This window comes from Tiliqua scincoides, chromosome 2, assembly GCF_035046505.1.
Source record: "Tiliqua scincoides isolate rTilSci1 chromosome 2, rTilSci1.hap2, whole genome shotgun sequence".
Lineage (NCBI taxonomy): Eukaryota > Metazoa > Chordata > Lepidosauria > Squamata > Scincidae > Tiliqua > Tiliqua scincoides.
The window spans coordinates 215,038,720-215,049,732 of NC_089822.1; the positions used below are offsets into that span (position 1 = coordinate 215,038,720).

Genomic DNA, 11,013 nt, shown 5'->3' on the forward strand with positions numbered 1-11,013 from the left:
GCAGTAAATTCCAGTGGAACATACTTTCTGTTAGGAACAGGCTGTGGTTGTCTTTCTGATAAGAAGCCTGATAAGTATATTACCCTGTAACACACTGAATATAAATGTATAAACAGGGCAAGGTACTCAAAAGCCTTTGCCTTCTTTGATTATTTTTGCAGGTGTAGAGATACAATGGTGAGTAATGAATTATTTTTATGGGTATGCCAGCTGTTGATATGTCAGCATTTCTATGAGAAAAAACCCCTAACAACCCCAGAGGACTGTTGTAGTAAGAATGAGTCCCAGAAAAGGAATTCATTGCCCTGCTAGCCACAGCATTTCTTTAACTGGTGACAAATTCATTAGTGCTTTAATTGTATTGTCTGAGGACCAAGCTAGACAGGATACAAGATCCCTGCTCACTGTGCTAAACGCCTTTCAAAGTGGCAGTTCTCTTATATTTAGCAGGGGGGCACTTTTTCATTTATCTCACTGTGCAAACTTTTGTGATGACTTTTGTTGAAAAGAAGTATATACATATTTCCTACAGTAGTTAACATAATAATGAATAGCAATGACAAAGTCATCATTTGCCTGTCTGCTCTAGTCGTAAATAAAAATGGTGTATTCAATGGTTCAATAGCCATTCAGCATGTGCTCCTTACTGTGGAAGTCACGGTACATCCTTCTTTTTTGTGAATGGGATGGGTATGTGAAAAGGTTGTGTCTGCCAGCATCACACCAAATCTGTGCCTACCTAGCTTTAAGGTCCTGTTGGCATACCAGGTGAATTTTCAGATAGGCCTTCTTGCTCAAATAGATTTTAATAATTGCCATAAATATGCCATTACTCAATATAAAGCAGAAAGAAACCCAATTACTGAAATAGGTTGCTGTGACATGAATATATCGTTAACATATTAAAGCTACTGAATCATGTTTAATAATGGAATTGGCCTGCAGGCAATTTTACAAAGAAAAATGATCATTAAAGTGATCGTTACTTTAAAAAAAAAACACTCCTAGAACAATATCTTTCATGGTGTATTAATTAATCACTACAAACATATTACTGTATCTTATATACAGAAATCTCTCTGGATTTCTCTCCTGAGCCCCTGTTTTGCCTTTGTTTATGGAATGAAGGTCAAATTTTTTTATGCAAATGGACAACTGGCAGTTCCAAGATTTTGCCTTGCTAGCAGAGAGAGAAAGCAAACGTGTACTATGGAGCTATGAAACCATAGACATTGGTTGTGGTGACAATTTGGCAATTTCCTGAAACTATTAACTGTTAACTGGAAATAGCTCGGATGATTCTACTGCTTTAAAGAGTGCATGTCAAAATAGTTAAAATCTCTGTATTCTGTTTTACAGATGATTTTGCCAACCAGTTATACAGGTGAAGATATATTGAAAAGAAATGTTTTGTTTTTTACTTTAAGAACCTTAATTACCTTTTTACATAAGGACCTTAATTACAATGAAAGCAGAAAGCTGCCTTCTATTGTGTCAGTCCATTTGGACTATCTACTACTGTCAAAATTGACTGACTGGGATCTCCTGGTTTTTAGATGGGGTTCTTCCCCAGTCCTACCTGGAAATACCAAGGACTGAACTGGGGACCAGCAACATATAAAGCCTGTGCTCTGTGACTGAGCTACTGCTTTATCCCTAAACCTCAGGCCCCTTTGAAGCATCTGTCAACCTTTTCACTGGCATTTCTCCTCCATGGTATTTGGTATGTAGCCAAGTTTAGCAGCAGTGACCCAGGTTTGTCTTTACCTTTACTTTTTAATTGCCAAATGTGATATTGGAGTGTAATAGCACTTGGGCTTATGTGATCAGAAAGGTGGTAGTCCTGCTGAAATATCAAAACAACTGGCAGCTCAACTCTTGACTTTACTCAGAAGTAATTCCTATGGAGGACAATGGAACTTACTCCCAAGTACGGTAAGTGTTTAGAGAATTATCTTACATTATTTTAGCAGTGTCCATGTGCTGGCACATTTCTTCCCTATTCAAGACATAGAATCAAAACACTAAACCTGTTTTAATTAAAACTTGACATTTTAGCAATGAAATCTTGGCACCAATCTTCCTTTTCAGATTCAGCAGATTTTTTTTGGTGCGATTTGATATTATTTGCAGGAGTATCTGCTTTGTTAATGATAAAAGTTGAAGTTGAAGTTTGCAGTACTGATAAAGTTATAAATAGATGTGGGGTTTTTTTTAGCAATAACAAAATAAAAACATATAACACCATGTTCTGCACTTCTAATTTTTGCAAAAACAAAAAAAATCTGTGAAAAAAATAAAACAATTCTCTGGCACCCCTACATATTCTCTAACACCTCTACATGCATGTGGCTGCATATGCTGACATCATACCACCTATATTACTACCTAGTACACTTTAAAAGTGATTATAATTTATAATTTATAAAAATGCACCCCTGGAACAGAAACACATAACGCCACTTTCTGCACTTCTAACTTTGAAAAACATCAAAATCTGTGAAAAAATAAAACCATTTTCACCCATCCCTAGTTATAATCCTTGCTTATAATCAACCTTAGTGCAGCCCTACTTCACCACTACTTTGTTCATTGATTCCCAGATGAAATTGTGTTTGTGCCCACAGTGGCTAGCTATGTAGAAAGCAACTTATGTAATTAGAAGTTGTCTATACAAAGAACACTTGGAAATGATCATTTTGCCAACTCTGGTCACATATTGGTTCATACACCTTAACTACAGTCACCTAGATGTCTGTAAGGCCAACATTTTTTAAAGCTATTTCTTTCCCTATCCAGGTTGCATTATGTAATGCTGAGGGACAGCTCATTTCAGAAGATCATGGGAAGCATGTTATAGGTCATCTGTTAAAAATGTTTGTGCCATCTACAGAGCCAAAATGTGCAAGAATAAAGTGCATGTTAATTTATGATGGATAATCCAGCAGAGGAGGCGGGTGGAGTGGGGGGAGGACATAAGGGGTGGGGAGGCTGCAAGAGGAGTGGATCAAATGATGATGATGATGATGGCATGGGCTGGATCCTATTCCCGCCTCACTATCCCCTTTCTCTCATCAGACTTTTGCTGGCACAGAGGAGAGGAGACCTATTGTGGTGCAGGAGGCTTATGGAGGTGTAAAGGATTTTAAATCCTCTTTCCTTTTTGAAGCCTCTCAATCCACCACCACCTCTGTTGGATAGCGTGCCCGTTTTTGACACAGCTGCTCCAGTGGGGGGACGATAGGATTGGGCTGTAAAACAACTTGAAACAAATGTGAGGAACTTTGCACTTTGCACTTTGGTTTTCTGGAGAATTTAAATATTGCACCTGCCAAGTTTTAGCCTTCTGAAGGCCTTTGGGTTTGTGTGTGTGTGTGTGTGTGTGTGTGTGTGTGTGTGTGTATTTAGTTTCCAGATGGGAATCATTCTCTGGCATTAGGTTGCCAGCCAGGTGACTCATTAAGTCTTGATCAGGTCTTTGAAACCCAGCATCTCTAACAGGAGGCTGACATTCAGTTGACAGTCCTGCTAGCATTATTCATTATTAATGATACAAAATAGTAATTTTCAAGAAAGAGATGCTTCAGTGAGCTGCAGTAAGACGTCCCACTTGCAAAGACAAGAGGAAAAACCATTTCAGGCAGCCTCAGAAAACAATTCAGCAAACCTTACTTCTCCACCCAATACACCGATGGCTCTCAAACTTTTAAGCACGACACCCACTTTTTAGAATGACAATTTGTCTAGGACCCACTGGAAGTTATGTCATAGCTGAAAGTGACATCATCGAGCAAATTAAAATAAATAATTATAAATAAATTAAAGTAAAACAAATAATTAAATAAGAGGAGATGAGATGGGAAAGCCAGCCTTGTTCCACCAAGTGCATTCTCTGTATAGCCGGCCTGCAATAACCTCAAACCCCCCCCCCCCAAATCAGTAAGATTTCCAGCCCTACCCAGTCCCCAGTTCAATTTAAGTTCTTATATTTAAACGAGTTCAGTGTGATTTGGGATGAAATCAGTTTTAAACTTTGATCTGGAAGATCTAGGTTAAAATCTTTGCTCAGCCATGAAGTTTCCTGAGTGACTTTGCACCAGTCATTATATCTCAGCCTAATCTTTCTCACAGGGTTGTTGTGAGAACACAAGGAGGGAAGGAACCATGTAGACCACCCTGAGCTCCTTAGAGGAAGGGTAGTATAAACGTGTGAAACATACAAAAGCAAGGCTCACAAATACCAAGCCAATTCTGAATCTATCTGAGGGACAGGAGAGTTTTCCCATTATTAATTCCTGTGCACCAATTAAGCCCTCTTAAGGCCCAATCCTAAACATTGCGCACTGACTTACCGTGCTGTATAGCATGTTTGTGAGCCCTTGGCATCCGCAGAGCGCCAGTGGTATATTGACAGTCCACTGCCCCGTGGTCACCCGAAATGCAGGACAGTGGAGAAGTAGGTGGGGGCGTGGGGGGAGGCAGGGAGGAGGTATTCTAGGGTGGAGCAGTGGGGGAGGGTGGGAGGGAGGAGTGCCCGGGGGAGGGAGCGGGACAGGAAGGAGGTGGGACTGGTGGAGCTCAGCTCCACTGGATCCTGAGCTCTGTGTCAGTCTGTGCAGCCCAACACGGAGGCTCTTGATTCACAGAATTGAATAGCCCCATTGTGGGGCTACTTCCCTTCTCCCGAGGAACTGGTGGCAACAGCCCTGTTGGGCACAGGATGCTGTGGCAGCTGTTTTGGTGCCACGACAGTCCCGGCAGAACGGGCAGCTCAGGATTGGGCTGTTATTCCACAATATACTGAAAATATTGTATATCTCTCTTTTCAGATCCCACACAGCTCCCGCCCCAGCATAAATTTTCCCCTAAATTTGTTCTCCCTATAAATCCTCCAAACTCATTTCCTTCCCAGACACCCCCATTCCTACTTTCCTCACTATCCTCAGTTGTGCCAATTTTCGCTTTCAAGCTCTGAATTGTGAATTTGTTTTTCAGGTAGGAGGAAGGGGATTCATGCCCTGGCAATTCCCAGACAGTGCCACAGATGTTGGACAAGGTACCCGTTCTGCCAACCTCTTTATCACAACTGCTATTTATCCACCAAAGAAGGGGGCTCAGACCATTAAGGCATGCAGTTGAACCTTATTAATGGTTAGCTGATGTCCAGTCAGCAGCCAGCCATGGTGATCCTCTACCTTTTCCCTTTCTCCACAACATATGGTTCTGGGGCCTGTGCAGCACTGTGGCATCATCTGTGAGGCAAGCATGGAAAAACAGTGCAGCCCCCATCTGTGCATCTGCACCAGTGGGTTGGTGTTGACCAGAACCCCCAGCTTCTTAATTAGGTCCCAGCTGCTATCCTGTGGAGAAAAATAGCTAACCTCAAGATGCATTTATCTGCATTAAGTTTTTGCCATTGAGATGGCCATTTGGCACACAGTACACACTGAATAAAGAGTTGCCACTACACTTAGTGGTTTGCTATGTTCTTTCATACCAAATTATGGATTAAAATGTTTCTCAATTAGGTATGCTTGAATACTAATGACAAATAATGGCGCCGATAAATATTTCCTCCATGTAATTGAACAAATGTCTCAATTATTAAATCAGCTTCTAGATTGCATATAAATGATTCACTAATTCTTCATTTGTCATTGAACAATATGTCAGTGCATAACTTATTTTACTTGAGCTCATTATGAATGATTCTAAAAAAGAAACAAGATGTGCAGCAGGGAAGAAGAATCTGATCAAAGGGTGACCTTCTTTCATTTTCAGTCCTTTTCCAAGAGACACTTTGCCAACAGACAGAGGCAAGGAGGCAAAGAAGGAAGGCCCACAGCCAGGGAGACACACCAGGGACAGACTGCACTTGCTCCCAGTGTGGAAGGGATTGTCACTCCCGAATCGGCCTTTTCAACCACACTAGACGCTGTGCCAGAACCACCATTCAGAGCGTGATACCAGAGTCTTCTGAGACTGAAGGTTGCCAACAACATAGAGGCAGTAATCCTCTACAGTCAGAAGTCAGTCTAATTTAATGTCATGGGACTTACTTCTGAGTAGATATACATTGGACTGTAAGATAGGTTGTGATGAATGTCTTGTCAGTCTGCCCCATTTTTCAGTATTTTTGGACAGTATAAATTCCCCAGAAGTTCCCATGCAAGTTCAGCAGATAATTTATGAACAAACTAAAAAGCCTGCATCCCAAGGTAGATCCTTGGGGGACCCTCATCTCATGTTCTTCTGCTGTGAAAATTGCCATTTATTTATACTCTCCATTTCTTGTTCTTTAACCAGATACCTATCAATGAAGAGACCTATCCTCTTATTCCATGACTGCTAAGTTTACTCAAGAGCTTTTGGTGAGGATGTGGCCAAAAATCTATTGAAAGTTTAAGCATTCACTGTCAGGAGGATCACCTGTGACCATATGCCTGTTGACAATAAAACTGAGGTGACATAACTGGGGCATTAAGTCACCCAGCCTGAGGAGCTCTGTCTTCACCCCTTTAAGAGCTGGAGAGGGGGGAATGCAGTGACGCAGCCCCCAGCAGTGGCATAGCTAAGGGGGTGCAGGGGGTAGCAGTTGCTTTAGGGGGTATCAAGCTTTAGGTATCAAGCTTTAGGGGGGGGCAACAAGCTGAGCTTGACACTAGTGACCAAAATTGTGAAAATCTTGGTATGTATGAATAATACCATCATGTTATATAACACTGGAAAGGTAATTTAATGCAGAATTCAATGAAACAAACTGCACAGGAATATCTGTATTCTATCAAAAGTTATGGCCAATTAACCAGAAAATGAAAACACAACTGCCTTGTGGAACAAAAAGTGGAATTGCTTAACTTGAGTTTTGACCCGTGAGACTGATTGTTCTGAGTGCCAATGAGATGTTGTTATGATACAGCATGGAACCAATAACTTTATTTTTATTGACTTAATTAAATTTGATGTTGTCATGCGGGGGGGGGGGGGCTGCAAAATCTTCTTTGACCCCAGGTAGCAGGTAGATGCCTTAGCTATGCCACTGACTGGGGGGAGGCAACAGAGCAAGTGGGTAGTGAGCTGATGGGGAGAGGAGGTAGGATCCTCCCAATTTTCACTTTTTAGAAAGCCCGGGCGTGATGCCATGTCTGGTTGTGACATCACTTCTGGGGCAACATTTTGAGCTTGGCACCAGGCTACACAATCATTAGCTATGCCACTGGTCCCCAGAATTGCGCTGCTGCCAGGGGCGACAGGGGCTTTTTTTTTTTTACTCACTAGCAGCAGCAGTAACAACCTCCTAGGGGTGAGAGGGGCCCCACAGAAGCCTCTGCAGGGCTTTCTAAGCCTTTGACAATGTAAAAATAAAGCCTGCGACCCACTTCCAGTTTGCGGTCACGAAATTGGAAGTGGGTCGCTATCTTTATTTTTATCTTTTCTGAGGCCTGGAGACAACTGTGGAGGTTTCTGTGGGCTCCCCGCACTCCTGGGAGACTGCTGCTGCTGGTGAATAAAACAAATCCCATGTTGCCCCTAGACTCCATGTCACCTCTAACCCTCCCTCGGAATGGCTTACTGTGGCTCCCAAACTCCCAGAGAGTTTGGGAACCATTGTCATAAAAACATGACAATGGTTTTAATGACAAAAAAGTCCCACTGGATCAAGCCAAGGGCCCATCTAGCACAGCTTCCTGTATTTCACAGTGTGGTCCACCAGATGCTCCAGGGAGCACACAAGACAACAAGATACCTGCATCCTGTTGCCACTCTGTTGCACCAGGCATTCTGAGGTAGCCTACTTCTAAAAGTCATCAAAGAACTCTAGAAGGTGAGACAGGACTTATCTTTGCAGAATCCATGCTGATTGCCCTTCAGCAATCAGCAGTGTTTTTTTCCGCACACTGAATAATATTATCTTTAAAAATGTTATATATAATGATGCTTTCCACAGTTTTATCCTGTATTATATTTTCCTTGGTTGGGTGTCAGTCATTGGACCTGTGCCCATATGGACCCACAGGGGACACTAGCTTTGTTGTATGGGATGGCCTCTGCATAGCTGCCAAGAGATGGGCTGCCACTTTCCTGACCACCTGGTGCTTCTGGACCATTTCAAGGGCAGCCCCCTGTGCAGCATACATTCCATTTCAGGGGAGGTATGTTATTAATGTTGTGATGTGCAGATAGCTATTTCTCTCCACTGATATTCCTTGTCTCATACTGTGGAAGAGACACAATTTATTGAAGTTCCCACAATCACTCAGCTCTAAATGAGGCAGCTGGTGAGTAGTTCTTGAAGTGTTGATAGCTACATTTCTCCATAAACTAAAGAGCTGTGACTTGAATGAATATTTTATTCTGCTGTGTCTTTGCATGTACGATAACACAGAGTTGAAGGATACTGAACCTAATAGCTATCTAATTCTTAAATGCCATTTAATCCACTTTGGGCCCTTAAACCACCATTTGAACATACTAATGAGATTCTATTTGTTATCATCTTAATAGGTTAGGCTGGGTAATTTGTTTTGCTCTTTCTGACATTTCATTAGATATAGAAGAAATTAATCCAATCATTACATGGCAGTTTTTGCTCAGCGGGATTATAAGGGGGAAAAGGCATTATTTTGAACCTCCTAAGTGTCCCAGGAATATCAAATAGCAGTTATTTAATGGAAGGCAAACACAATGGCTTGCTTATCAGTGGTCACTTCTGTTGGCTTTATCTAATGTCAACAATGAAGAGGAAAGACCATGCACTTACTCAGCAACAGGTGAGCTTTATCTCCCTTGCAGCTCCCAGAATCTTCTACAGAGCAAATATCTTAATAAGTGATTTCACAGAGCCAGTCTATTCAATTGCCAGTTCATGCAAGCTTTTCTTATAATTAGAGATGTTTGTTTTTGTTGAATGCTATAGGATTACAGCCCAAGCCTTACTGAACACAATGGGCTTACTTCTGAGTAAAATGAATATCACCATTTTCAACATCTCCACTGACAATGCAATCCCAGCAAGTCTACTCTGAAGTAAAATCCAGTGAGTTTAATGGGACATACACTTAAGTAAGTGTGTATAGCAGTGCTTCCCAAATTCCTACAAGGGATTTGGGAGCACTGTAAATGTGTGTGGGGGAAGGGGAAGGCAGCAATGTGACCCCCAGAATCGCAATGCTGCCAGGAGTGGGGGAAAGGGGTTTTTTTCCAGCTTATCAGATGGACTGCCAGCCTCCAGGAGGTGTGGGGGAGAACCGGAAGTGGTTTTCAATCTTTTTTTTTTTTACTATTACAGAGGCCTGGGGAACCCTGCAGAGGTGTCTGCAGGGCTCCACTCACCCCTGGAGGCTGGCACTCCATCTGGCAAGTTGGAAAAAAAAAACCCTCCCTCCCCCCAGGTGATTTTTCCCCCCATAACAGATTTCAAGTTCTGCACTGTCATTGGGTTTCATTTCCTGACAACAGCTATGGTGATAGCTACTGCACACCTCTTACTGTCTGTCCACATTTTTGACCTTTTGCTTCCATGCTTGTTAAGCATGGCTGTTGTTCACTGTTGCAGGTAGGTCAGAGATAAGGGTTGGGATTGGGGGAAGGGCTACTGCTGTCATAAGAGAACTGGTTGGTTGGTTGGTTGGTTGTCAACCTTCAGTCTGGAAAGACTATGGTATAAGCCTACAGCACCCTGTATTCCCAGGCGGTCTCCCATCCAAGTACTAACTGGGCCTGACCCTGCTTAGCTTCCAAGATCAGACAAGATCAGGTATCTGCAGGGTAATATTTCTCTAAGTAGCAGAAAGTCTTTTTCGTCTGTGCATTTCCTAGGCAGGAAGAATAATTTGTGGGACTCTCCCTGACATGAAAGGGTGCAAGTTACCTAAACACAAACTATCCCTTTCCATCATCTTTCAACTTCCATAACATTTTCACCCACCCATGTCAGCAAAAAGTTTCAGGAGGGGAGGTGGGTGAAGAAACATGCATGTGAGATAGAAATAAAATGAATGAATGTACTGATGAGGCTTGTTTTACTTTAAATTTAAATTTATCATGCTCATTCATAATTGAAAAAGGACATCTTTCCAGGTAAAAGTTCATAGTCAGCATCCTCTCTCTGTCCTATCAGCTGACAACTGGAAAGTCCCCTGCACTTTCATATTCAAAAATGCCATGGTTTTATTTTCAGGAAATGACTGGCTTTCTTGATCCACCTGTGCCAGCACATTCACAGAAACCACTAAATGTTTTCCCAGAAGGATTAACTTCTTCTTGCAGGGTAAGAGATTTCAGACACTTATGATTGCCTTCCTTTAATCTTCAACAGTCTCAGGTAACTTCCAAGACCGAGTTATGTTAACATGCCTATTGGGTGTTTTCCTCGAGATGAGTTTTCCAGACTTGATGTTCTGAACACATACCCAGTAAAAAAGATGAGACATGAATGAGAGGAGGGCACAAAATATTTAGTCTCCCATCTCCCTCTACTCATTCCTGTATGTTAAGCAATCTTACCTTGTAAGATTGTAATATGTAATATGAGACCTTAAGGGAAATGCTGCAGATTAATATCCAATGGAAGAAAGAGCAACAAAATATGTCTTCAGCTCAAGTCTTATCTCTGCATACTCAATGGAAGGTGAGTGAGTTACACCATATTCATGTCTTGATCTTTAGCATTTATTCCTAAGGCTACATGTTTTGTTACGCTTGAGTTCGGTGAGGCTCCCCAGCCCCTGGCTCAGATGGAAGGGCAGCTCCTCCATTGTTGTACTCATGATATCCTCTTGCTGGGCTTCCAGGCCACCCCTCTCCATCTGCCTGGGAAGGATCCCTCTGCCCAGCCTGGACAGCTTTTTCCTGCTGCCTCAGATTGGCATCGACTTGGGATGGGGTGATGTAGCAGCCGCTTTCTCCTCCTTTCCAGTGAATAGCTTCCTTGAACTACTGCCCGCTAGTGGCTGTGGTGACAGACCCCTCAGCCTTGCATTCTGCCACTTTCTCATCAGTGGCACTGACTGT

The 11,013-nt window shown here is 42.3% G+C and overlaps 1 pseudogene; it reads right to left on the reverse strand.

Annotated features, from left to right (window-relative positions):
* Positions 1-9,666: 9,666 nt before the first annotated feature.
* LOC136642570 (5S ribosomal RNA) lies at positions 9,667-9,785 on the reverse strand (annotated as a pseudogene).
* Positions 9,786-11,013: the final 1,228 nt, after the last annotated feature.